At 40.3% G+C, this 13277-nt stretch overlaps 1 protein-coding gene across 9 annotated transcripts in view; it reads right to left on the bottom strand.

Annotated features, from left to right (window-relative positions):
• The window catches only part of nbeaa (neurobeachin a), an 828675-nt gene that overhangs the window by 183455 nt on the left and 631943 nt on the right, over positions 1–13277 (bottom strand). Inside the window, exon 1 of one of the 9 annotated variants that reach the window (XM_048532068.2) lies at positions 2584–2802. The exons of the other annotated variants lie outside the window; for them this stretch is intronic. The gene's annotated coding sequence lies outside the window, so the exon portion shown is untranslated. Of the gene's footprint in view, positions 1–2583; positions 2803–13277 lie in introns of those variants that run through there. 9 annotated transcript variants of the gene reach the window in all.

The following is a 13277-nucleotide window of genomic DNA, read 5'->3' as shown; positions in this document are numbered from 1 at the left end:
ATTATTATAAACACATTCTCTCTTAAGTCACCATTCACGAATAAATCTCAGACATCTGTGAATTACTTTATTTTCAAATTATAAGACTTCCTTACTGTCAAAGCTTTATTTTTCTAAGATTTTTAATACGAGATTTCTAAAATAAAATTTTCCTGTTCAAAAATTTTAAAAAACTGCTTTGCTATGTTCACACATCATAGTGAGAAACAGAACATAAATATACAGAATACTTGGTTGAATGTTTTGTTTACGATGATGTCTGTAGAAATGATTCAGAAACGAAACCACTATTCTCAAAAGGTTAATAAGGGAATGTGGTAGAATGTTCACTCCTTTTGTGCTCTCAAGAAAATTTGTATTAAGAATACCACAGAGGATTTGCTGATGTATAGAAAGAGATGAAAGGAGCCTTTTCATTTCACAGAAGGTCCATTAGAATTATCAAGACACATTTTCTTATTTAAACACAGATTGGTGTTGCTTTTCTGTTCTAAATGTTATACCATTTTAAAATTAAAACAATCTACCTTTGCTTTTAATGTAACTCTTAATTGTTGCATTGGTACAGGTTAAAGACAAGCCTGCCTTTTGAGTGGAAAAAAAACCAAGTGGGCTTTAACTGACAAGTGAAAATAATCCTTTTCCATTCTCTATTTTCCCACCCTGATTTACAAAGAAGGGCCCAGTTGACAGCTTTCTGTGTATCTCAGGTCAGCTTCATGCTTTTCAAACTTAATCAAGGAGGTGTTAAAAAAAATGAAAGTCCCTCAACCTTCGCATATGGTAGAAGGCAGAGAAATGTTGGAAGTGAAGTGAGATGTTCCACAGGGGAAGGTTAAGGCTGATGCTAATGCTCATTTAAAATGGTGACAGTCAGTAGTACTGAAGCCTAGCTAGGCTGGTTTAATTTCTCCCTGGAATAGCTCTTTCCTGACCTTATGCAGCACATCAAAGTCTCTTGAGCTCAATTAAAATTGGATTATGTTGAAATGCTCTATCTATGGGACTTTATGCTCACTAACACTTTTCTCTAAGTAATACTCCAGATGACAGTTACTCATCCCAATTTAAACAGTTGTCATAGAGACCATGAACTAAAGAAATGGCAGCCAACAATAAGGTGAAAGGTAAGCTCCGCCATCTCATGAATGAATAAAATGCTCGATATCCCATCACAATAGTCTCAACCACAGCAGCAGCTTGGATTTAGAATCAATGTCAGCATAATGCATGAGGTGTGAGCTTCAGGGAAACTTAAGGAAAACATGTCAAAAGATTTTAAAATATTGCAAAACAAAAATTGTTAAAACATCATGGCTTTGGTTAAAAGCAACAAGGGCCTTACAGAGTTAGTTCATCGTTGCTGTGATGAAGTGCAGCCCTCATTTTAGCCCAGCTGTGGAAAATGCCATCTAATGAATCTGTCTGGGACGGCTCTCCTTGTCCTGTCAGGCATGTCAGGAAATGACAAGCACTGGGGACAGGCCGCCTCCAGTCATAGACAGGCCTGCCAGCTGGAGACTTCAGCCCCAATCTAATCGCAGCACCAGAAAATAACATTCAGGTTTCAGCTTGTCAAGATGGTTTGGGAAGATGGCTGAAAAGCTTTTTGTTTCAATTACAGATGAAATTTGCACACAGTAATTAAAAGATACTCCTAGCAGATGAGTTTCATGCTGTTTAATATAACCAAAAAACACATGGTGGTAATGTAAATCAAAAAACGACAAGCAGCAATAATGCCAACACTATTCTTTCTTGGCCTATTTAAAAAAAAACACAGCAAGCAGTTCAGAAATCACTTAAAGGCAGTGCACAAGTATTATAAAAATCATTGTCATTATAAAAGGCAAAATCAGCCATACTACATTCATCTTCAAGATAATGAATGTAACCTCATCATTAAATTATACAACTGCACACGTTCCTGTAGCCATATTGTTTGATTCATTTCACTCATCCAAGAGCAAGGCAAGCTGTGGCCTCCTGACCTCAATTTTTACTCGAAGAAACAAATTTCTTTTTTGCAAACTAACTCAATTTTTCACACGTCAACCTTTAGCCTAGCCTTAAAAAATTAATCTCATTTCCATTCCCTTACATATAGATATTTGCTGCATCTAAAGTTACTTAAAAATTGAACTTATTAGAATCTGCCCTGTGACAACAGTATTACAGTCAATTCTGAACATACATTATCACTATTTACTTCATATAGAGGTGAAACTCATTGCTTTGCTTGAGGGATTAATCTACATGGTTTGCATACATAATAACCTGGAAGACATGCAATATTGGTTTTGCACCAAAATATTTAGCTGAGTTGCAATTTTGATATTACAGACTGAATTAAGAAACACTTTACAATTAAATAAACACAATCAATTCTACTTGATACTGAGAATTAGCAATGAGAAGAAATCCATCTCAGCAAATGTAAGAAAATTGCAAGTAAATTAGTCTTTTGAAGACAGTAAAGGTTTCCAAACACAGAATGTAACATGCGGGCCAGGTGTGTAGCTTTAAAACAATATTAATTGTTGTAATAATTCCAGATAGCTTAAAAGTTGTAGACTTGCTCACCAAGCCAGTGTGTTTGATTGCAGACGTTTCATCACCCTGCTAGGTAACATCCTCAGTGCACCACAGGTGAACCGTTGGTGTTGTGTCCCTCTTGTTATTTATTGCCTTGGTTTGCTGGGGTAGTTGGCATCACTTGCAGTTCTGTTTTCAGTGGTTATATGTTGTGTCTTTTTGCTGTGGTCTGTCAATCTGCTATTACCTCCGCACCAGACCACAACGAGAAGACACAACATGACCAGACACACAGTCACTCTACTGTACATCAGAGGCGTATCAGAAATGACCACAACACTATTCAGACCCCTAGGTGTCAGAGTTGCCCACCAACCAACAAACACCCTGTGACAGCCACAGACAAACGTAAAGGATCCCATACCCACAACCAATAAAACTAATGTAATATACAAAATACCATGCAAAGGCTGTGAAAAACATTGCACAGGCCAAACAGGAAGAAAACTGACAATAAGGATATATGAACACCAACTAGCCACCAAGAGACACGACCAATTCTCACTGGTCTCAACACACATTGACAAAAATGGACATGGGCTCAACTGGAAGAACACATCCATAATAGCATAAACCAAACAGAGACATGTCAGGGAATTCTTGGAAGCCTGGCCTTCCAACCGAAACTCCATCAACAAACACACTGAACTGGACTCGATACACAAACTACTGAAAAATCAGAACCACAAGCGATGCTAACCATCCCAGCAAATCGAGGCATATAAATAACAAGTGGAACAGAACACCAATGCTTCTTTGGAGGCACACTGACAATGTTACCTAGCAGGACGATGAAACGTCTGCAACCAAACACATCGGCTTGGCGAGCAAGACTACAGCCTCATCCACAACCCGAGCTACAAACCTTATCAGGAATTTCTAAAGCTTAAAAGTAACTTATGATACATTATGTTTTATTTTTTATTCAGATTTTGAGGTCCTACATTGGATGGCAAATTTCAGCATGTTTTGAAATGTAGAACATATGTAACTAAAATAAATATTTTTATGTATTACCTTTGGTGAAAACCATTCTTTTTCTGATGACTTTTGTGGGATTATCTACATATGTTACTATTTTTATTTGTCAAATTGTTTTTATAATTAGGTAAAAATTGTAAAATTTGAATTGATATTAAATCCACACTACTAAAAACACGTATCTGGACATTTATCTCATTGTTGCTTATAGGACATTGCTGTGTGTAAATTAACTACCATATCTACCTGTATTGCAACAGTCAGTGTAGAAGTAATTAATCTGTGAGACATACTGATGATACACAAACCGCAATTTAAGTGCAGTTTTTTTTCCTTCTTTAATATGCTTACATGCTTCTCATAATTACATCGGGTTACAGATAAGAACAAAGCCCCATTCATACGGACCATTCACCTTCTATGTGAAAAATTCTTAGTTAATTATCGTCTTCAGTGGTAACTAGTTCCTGCTGAGTTTGGATTTCTTTAGTTATCTTCTAGTATCTAATCCAAATAGCCCACTCATCATATGTGAATTCAGGCAAAAGTTATTGGCAGGTTATCGGGAACACTGCTTCTAAGCCTAATGCTAGCTAACTTCTACATTCACACTTCCACTGAAACAAATGGAAGTGGGAGCCCTGGCCAACTCTCCACTATAAACACCTTATTGTTAAGGCAAATATTACTTGAATAACTGAGGTGATTCTGGAGTTATTACATGAAAACGAATGCTGGCCCCCACATGGAGAATTTAATGCAATTCAAAGCAGCCAATTATTTAAATCAAAGCTTTCATAGCTCATAGAATCCCTACAGTGTGGAAACAGGCCCTTCGGCCCCACGAATCCACACCGACATTCAGAGCATCCCATCCAGACCCATTCCCTACAACCCACCTATTCTACACATCCCTGAACACTATGGGCAATTTAGCATGGAGATCTTTGGATTGTGGAAGGTCACCCGAGTAAACCCACACACACACAGAAAGAATATGCAAACTCTTCACAGACAGTTGCCCAAGGGTGGAATCAAACCTGGGTTCCTGGCGTTGTGAGGCAGCAGTGCTAACCACTAAGCCACTGTGCCCCCATCTGAATCTTTTCCCTAAGTTGCCTACATAGATGTTACTGATTGAAGAAGAAACCCAATTTAAAAGTGCAGTAAGTCACCAGTCCGCTAAAAAAAAGACAGTTTTCACAACTGCAACAAGAGTTTGGGAGTAAGTTCACAACAGAGTGATTAGTGAGTATAAGTGTTAAATTGAAATTTTGTGCTAGTGGGAATTTGTCGTAGAGGGGGTTGGAGGTTTGCCTATTATACCTTTTCTTCAGTTTTGAGCAGCTGGTGAATGTTTCAAGGTATTGATTAGGACGCTTCCATCCCTCCAAAGGGCAAAAAGGGACCTAAGATAGCTTTGGCAAATAGAGTTAAGGCGAATCCAAAGGAATTCTACATATATATTAAGGAGAAAAGGGTACCTAGGGAGAGAATAGGGCCCCTTAAAGATAAACAAAGATCACCTATGTATGGAACTGCAGGAGACTGGGGAGATCCTAAAGTGTATTTTGCACCAGTGTTTACTATGGAAAAGGATATAGAAGATAAGTGGCACAGTGGCTCAGTGATTAGCACTGCTACCTCACAGTGCCAGGGACCTGGGTTCAATTCTACCTTCAGGTGACTGTTTGTGTGGAGTTTGCACATTCTCCCTGTGTCTACGTGGGTTTCCTCCGGGTGGTCCAGTTTCCTCCCACTGTCCAAAAATGTGCAGGCTCGATGGATTGGCCATGAAAATTTGCCCACAGTGTTGAGGGTTGTGTAGATCAGGGGGATGGGTTTGGGTGGGATGCTCTGAGAGTCAGTGTGACCTTGTTCGGCCCATGGGGCTGTTTCCATACTGTAGGGATTCTATGATGATTCTGTGATGACATAGAACATGGGAAGTAATTAGCAACATCTTGAAAAATGTCCGTATTACAGAGGAGGTGGCAATGGATGCCTGAAAATGCATAAAAACGGATAAATCCCTGGAACCTGATCAGGTGTATCCTAGAACTCTGTGGGAAGCTTGGAACGTGATTCCTAGGGCCCTTGCAGAGATACTTGTATCATCAAATGCCACAGGTGAGGTGCCAGAAAACTGGAAGTTGGCTAATGTGGTGCCACTATTTAAGAAAAGCAGTAAGGAAAAGCCAGGGGTTTAAAGACTGGTGAGCTTGGCATTGGTGGTGGGTAAGTTTTTGGAGGGAATCTTGAGGGACAGGATGTACATGGATGTGGAGAGGCAAGGAATGATTAGGGATAGTCAACATGGCTTTGTGTATGGGAAATCATGTCTTACTAACTTGAATTTTTTGAAGAAGTAACGACTGCCTACCAACAGTGTTGTCAAATTTCGAATGAATACCATCTACAAGTTTGTGATGACTCTGAATACAGAAAGGTCAAAGAGGGCTTGGTTACATGGTGATACGATAGCAACCTCTCTCTCAATGATGGCCGAAGTACCTAGGTATTTTGTTCCAGTGGCAGTCACTCCTTGGGCAAGGAACTTCTGATTTGGTCCATATTGAGGAACAAGATGTTGTGACTGTGGGTGAGACAGGTATGGCAACCTTAAACACAGTCAAGGAGGAGCATCAGCCTTTGCAATTCTCCAACAGGTTTGCTGTCCTCACAGATTAATGAATAAGCCATGATGTGGAGATGCCGGCGTTGGGCTGGGGTGGACAAGGTCAAAAATCACACAACACCAGTTTATTGTCCAACAGATTTATTCGAAAATGCAAGCTTTTGGAGCTGGAACAAATCATGGGAGTAAAGAGGGGTGTGACTTAGTCAGGGATAATACAAGTTAGGGGCATAGATATTGCTTGTAGTAGCGAAAGACCTGAGTCACAAAAGCATTGTTGCCTGCCCAGAAGCAGGCTTAAGAAATCTTCTCCGAGATGGTGAGGACATTGAACTGGGAGGGAATGAGACAGTTGTCATGATCCATGTTGGCACCAATGACATATACAGAACTAAGAAATAATTCTGCTGTGTGAATTAGCGTAGTGAGTGGCTAAATTAAAAACCAGATCCCTACCATTAATACCTCTTACTGAATGGCAGAACAGGTTTAATGGACAGAATGGTGTACTTCTCGTCCCATTTCTTTAGATCTTATAGAAGTCTGTATAGAAGATACTTTTTAATCCTATTTCTCGGACACCAGTCTCTGAGTCACAGAACCACAGAAAGGTTCTAGCGCAGAGAGAAACTATTCAGTCTACCCAGTCTGAGCCAAATGATTAAAATATCTACCTATTCTAATCCCACTTATTAGCACCTGGTCTATAGCTATTTTTATTTATTCAGGGGATTGGGATACTGGGGTATTGCCCATTCCTAATTGAGAAGCTAGTGGTGAGCTGCCTTCTTGAGCCGCTGCAGTCCTTGGGGAGAAGGGACACCTACAATGCTGTTAGGAAGGAAGTTCCAGAATTCTAACCGAGTGACAGTGCAGGAGCAATGATATACTACCAAGTCAGGATAGTGAATGACTTGGAGGGGAACTTGTTGGTGGTGGTGTTCACATTTATCTCCTGTTGTGCTGTCTAGACGGCACTGAATTTCTGCAATCAAATTTTGTAGATGGCACTCACAGCTGCAACTCTGTGTCAGTGGTGCAAGGAGTAAAGGTTTGTAGATGTGGTGCCAATCAAGCAGCTGCTTTATTTTGGGTGTCATCAAATGTCAAGTGTTGTCGGAGCTACACTCATTCATACAAGTTGTAAGTAATGCATCATGCTCTTAACTTTTGCCTTGTAGATGGAAGATAGGCCTTTGATGAGATACTCACTGCAGTGTTCCTAATCTCTGGCCTGGTCCTGTAGTCAGAGTATTTAAATAACTAGTCTAGTTTCATTTCCGGTCAATGGTAACCCTAGGATGCTGTTGGTGGAGAATTCAGCAATCATGTGTCAAAGGATAATGTTTACATTATGTTTTTAAGACGGTCATTGCCTGGCACTTGTGTGATGCAAAAGTTACTTGCCACTTGTCACCCCAAGCCTGGGTATTGTTGGGCTTTGCTGTATTTGGCCATGGACTACTTCTGTATATGAAGAGTAGTGAATGGTACTGAACATGGATGATCGCACAGTGAACCGCCCCACATCTGACCTTAGGACAGAGGGATGGTCATTGATGAAAAGTTTGAAGATGGTTGTGTCTAGGACATACCCTGCAAAACATCTGCAGTGCTATAATTCTTCTACCAATGTCTAGCTCTGTGTCTCCTGGTAAGGGACCTATTCGCTTGGAGAAACAGATCTTCCCTGTCCTCCAAGGTCCTTCATATTTTGTACACCTTAGATTAGATTAGATTAGATTAGATTCCCTATGGTGTGGAAACAGGCCCCTTGGCCCAACAAGTCCATACCACCCTTTGGAGAATCCCACCCAGACCCATCCCCCTATAACCCACATGCCCTGAACACTACAGGCAATTTAGCATGGCCAATCCACCTACTCTGCATATCTTTGGACTGTGAGAGGAAACCAGAGCACCCGGAGGAAACCCACGCAGACACAGGGAGAATGTGCAAACTCCACGCAGACAGTTGTGCGAGGCTGGAATTGGATCCGGGTCTCTGGCGCTGTGAGGCTGCAGTGCTAACCACTGAGCCAACGTGCCGCCAAGTCACATCTCAGCCTCCTCTGTTCTAAGGAAAACAACTCAAAGTATCTAATCTTTCCTCATTCTTGCAATTTTCATGTACTAGAAACAATCTTGAAAATCTCCTCTGTATTCTTTTCTCGAGTGACTGTGTTCTTCCTATGATGTGCCGACCAGAATTACACACAAAACTCAAGCTGTGTCTTCACAATAAATAGGTGGAAAGGCACGCTTACAGAGAGACATTGATAGATTAAATAAGTTTGTAAAAAGTTGGCAAATGGAGCATAATGTGAGAAAATGTGAAGTTGTTCATTTTGGAAGGAAGAACAAAAGAACAGTATTACTTAAATGGGGAAAAAATCTGCAGAAACCTGCAATACAAAGGGACTTGGGGGTACTTGTGCACAGACACAGAAAGGTAGCACACAGGCATAACAGGTAATCAGGAAGGCCAATGAAATGTCAGCCCTTATTTCAAGGGGGTTGGAGAATAAGATTAGGGAAATCTTACTGCACTGTACAAGGTACTGGTGAGACCACATCTGGAGTACTGAGAGCTGTTTAGGTACTCTTATTTAAAGAAAAATATTATTTCAGTGGAGTAAGTTCACAGAAAGTCCACTAGGACGATCCCCAGTATGGAAAGATAATCTTATGAGCAAAGGCTAAACAGGTTGGGACTCTACTGGAGTTTAGAAGAATGAGAAGTGATCTTATTGATACATATAGGAATCTTAAGGGGCTTGAAAAAGTACATGCTGAGGATGTTTCCCCTCATAGGAGGGTCTAAGACCAGAAGGCATTGTCTAAGAATAAAAGGGTGAGATGAGGATGGATTTCTCCTTGCCACAGAGAGCTGTGGGGGTAGAGGCCTTGTGAATATTTAAGGCTAAATTAGATTAATTTTAGATCACTAGAGGAATAAGGGGTCATGGGGGCAAATACAGGAAAGTGGGTGTGAGGAATGTTGGTCAGCTATGATTCTATTGAATTGCAGAGCAAGATCAAGGGGCTGAATGGCCTAGTCCTGTTCCTATTTCTTATGGTCAGTGCCTTATATAGTTCCATCAATATGTCCCTACTGTTGTACTCAATATCACACTCAATGAAAGAAAACATCCCATATGCTTGCTTTAACACTTCATCTGCCTGTTCTGCCACTTTCAGTGACCTGTGGACATGCGCTTCAAGGTGTCTCATTTCCTCTCTCCTTTCATAGAGCATAGAACAATACTGCGCAGAAAAGGCCCTTCGGCCCTCGATGTTGCGCCGACATCCTTCCTTTAGCAAGCAGACCAAAATCGATTGCAGTATTCCAAAAGCAACCTAACCAACATCCTATATTGCTGCTAAGTGACCTCCCAACTCCTATACTCAATGCATTGACCAATAAAGGCAAGCATACCGAATGTCTCCGTCATATCCTTTCTACCGGTGGCTGTACTTTGTTGGAACTACGAAACTGCGCTCCAGGGTCTCTTTACAAAGCAACACTCCCCATGACCTTAAGTGTATACGTGCTGCCTTGATTTGCCTTTCCAAAATGTAGTACCTCACATTTATCTAACTTAAACTCCATCTGCCACCCCTCAGTTTATTGGCCTTTGTCAATGTCCCATTGTATTCTGAGGTGAGATTCTTGGCTGTCTACTACACCTTCAATCATTGGGAAACTTACTAACCACACCTTCTATTTTCATATCCAAATCATTGCATCACTTCAACTCCCCCTCCCACTCCCTGGATGACATGTCCATCCTGGGCCTCTTCCAGCGTCACAACGACACCACCCAGAAACTGGAGGAGCAGCACCTCATATTCCGCCTCGGGAGCTTCCAACCCAATAGCCTCAATATGGACTTTACCACCCTCAAAATCTCTCCACCCCCCCCCAGCCTCATCCCAAGACTAGCTCCTCCCCTCATCCCCGCCTCCATGACCTGACCGTCTTCTCTCCCACCTATCCACTTCTCCCACCTCACTGACCAACTCCCACCACTGCTTGGAATTATTATTCTTTTCATACTTCATCTGCTCAAAGTTATTTCTAAAATCTATTTTCCAATTGTTGGAAAAAGTGAGATAAAGAGAAGTAAAAGAAGTTACATTCTTACTTTCAATACCCTCCTATTTATTCTGCATTCTCTTGCTGTGTTTGCTCTGCAAATGCATCAATTCACAACTCCTCAGAGCTTTTCTATATATTCATGGGATGTGGGCATTGGCTGTGTCACTCTTTATTGTCCACCCCTAATTGCCCAGAGGGCATGAAGAGTCAACGACATTGCTGCGAGTCTGCAGCCACATATAGAACAGACCAGGTAAGGACAGAGGCACCAGCGCCAATACTGGGGAAAATGGGAGTTGTATTGTGGGAAACAATAGCACATGGACTCGAACTGTTCAAGAAGGCAACTCATGACCACCATCTAAAGGGGATCTTGAGATGGGTAACACAAACTGGCCAGACAGCTACGTCAATGTCCTGCAAGAGAATAATAAAAGCGTTGAGATTGTCTTAACCTGAATTGCATTGGAACCAGTGTTCTAGTTAATCGTATAAATGGGGAATCAGAGAGAGTTTCAAACTAAATAGTGGTAACAAAGAACCAAGATCTGGGAAGATGTTGTATATTAAAAAGTAAAGACAAGAGTGAAAAGTATTGTTATGAGAAATGATTTTTAAGAAAAACTGAGACAGGAAGAGATAGAGAGTACCAATCTAAACATAAATCAACAGATTAGGCTAGAGGTTACAAAGTAATCAAAGGCCAAGTGCTTCAAAATTTGAATGCATGTAATACTTGGAACAAACCAGATAAACTGTTGACACAAATATAAGATAACAAGGTGTAGAGCTGAATGAACTCAGCAGGCCAAGCGGCATCAGAGGAGCAGGAAAGCTGACGTTTCGGGTCTGGGCCCTTCTTCAGGAAAAAAAAACTCAAATATAAATTCTGATAAATATTACAGGGGCTTTGTTCTAGGATGAAACAGATTGGGATGTGAATACTGAAGGATTCAGGATATTTAAGAAGGTTCAGATGCTAGGAAAGTGTGTGTCTGTCTGTGTGTGTGTTATTATGGTAAAGAAAGATGACTGATGTTCAGGAAGTAAAGATGTTGAAAAGATTTTGGTAAAGATGGTTTTGGTAAAGATGAAAAACAGTAACAAGAAGTCACTTATTGACATGGTATAAAAGGCCTCTAACAGTAACCACACAGTAGGGTGGAATATAAAGGAAGAAATAATGGGAGCTTATTAGAAAGGTATAACAATAATCGCTGGGGAATTAAAATTTGAATCTAAATTAGAAAAATCAGGTGGGCTAACATAGTCAAGAAGAGTAGTTCGCAGTTTACAGGATTTATTTTGGAAAAGCATGATCTGGTATCAACCAGAGAGCAGGATCTCTATCTAAACAATCTTCATTCTACCCCATTTATCTGCTTTCAGGGATTCAGCAACAGTCTGTGGTAAAAGTCCGACAAGACTACCAACTGCAACTGGTCTGACTTGTGCTGAGGGAAATGGAGACGTGCCAGCTTCTGGTTGGCTGGTGGCTCTCACAGCAGCTTTGGTTGCATGGAAGATCCAATGCTCATCAGCTAAGTGCCAAATTTCACTTAAGCAATCAGAGCATCCCATTGGTTCTCTAAATGACTGGGGGATTTCCATTGTACATATTAAATTCTGTCCAATTATAATGAGGAATAAGTTGGCAGTCGAGACTTTGTGGGTAGAATTAAGTAATAAAAAGGGATTTAGGAGAGTTATGAGAGTTTTCTCTAGCTCCTCTGTTTGTGAGGACAGGCTGACTTTTAATGGAAGAATCTAACTTATATTCAGGCTGATATAACGAAAGACAGGGAATTCTTCAGATGGTTCAAGGTAATTTTTAAAAATTCATTCAATATAGTGCCATTGGTTAGGTCAGCATTTATTGCTCATCTCTAATTGCCCAGAGGACAGTTAAAAGTCAACAGCATTGCTATGGTCTGGAGGCCAAACAGGCAAGGATGCCAGTTTCCTTCCCTAAAGGACATTAATTTCATAAATTAAGTTCATATTCTACATTCTGCCATGGCAGGATTCGAAAGCAGTCCTCAAAATATTACCTGGGTCTCTGGATTAATAGTCTAGAGGTAATACTACTAGCCATTGCCTCTTCCCACAACAATACCTCCTACAGAAGGTCATATTAGATTTTGTAATAAGACAGTTAACATCCTAATGGAGAATAACATTTACCTAATAATCATAATATAATTCAAGTTTAACGTAGGGAAAACAGTGCTGGAGAAGCTTAGCATGTAGGAGAATCTGTGGAGAGATAAACAAAGTTTTGAGACCACTATAATTCTTTGGTCATATTCCAAAGAAGGGTACTATCAGGCTAGAAATATTGCCTTTATTTCTCTCATATGAGGTGGTGCCAGACCTGCTGAATTTCTTCAATACTCTTTATTTTTTATTTCAGATTATCAGCTTCCATGTGACTGTTCCTTTTATTGAAGTTTAATGTACTGGTTTGAAACAGAAAAATGTGAAAAAACTGCCAAGGCTAGAGATATGGGTCAGGCAAACTGCAGTAAAAGACTGCTGAGTCAGCAAAACAAGTTTATTTATATTAGGAAAAGGAGGGTGGTTAGAAGTAATGTTAGACTTGGGAAAACTACTACATGTAATGGTGTAAATGAAAATAACGAAACGGCACACGGATTGAATGATGACTTTACATCAATATTCATAAAAGAGGAAAAGAATAGCATGTCAGTAACTCTAAGAAAACTAACACTGCACCAGGGACAGAGGCTCGTGAAAATTAACGTGAGCAGAAATTACAAAAAAAGTGTTAAAGACTGGCAAATTTCCTGGGCCAGATAGTTTCCACTGCTGGCATGAAATTTTAAGTAGGGAAATAAGTGAAATCATTGTAGATGCATTTATTGCAATTTTTTCAAGTTCTCAATTCAGGAACAATATCACTAGATTTGGAAATTTTGCATGCCACTCTGCTGCTTAAGA

The sequence above is a fragment of the Stegostoma tigrinum genome, chromosome 6 (assembly GCF_030684315.1).
Source record: "Stegostoma tigrinum isolate sSteTig4 chromosome 6, sSteTig4.hap1, whole genome shotgun sequence".
NCBI lineage: Eukaryota > Metazoa > Chordata > Chondrichthyes > Orectolobiformes > Stegostomatidae > Stegostoma > Stegostoma tigrinum.
The sequence above is the reverse complement of the archived record's forward strand: the minus strand, read 5'-3'. Positions and strand labels throughout refer to the sequence as shown.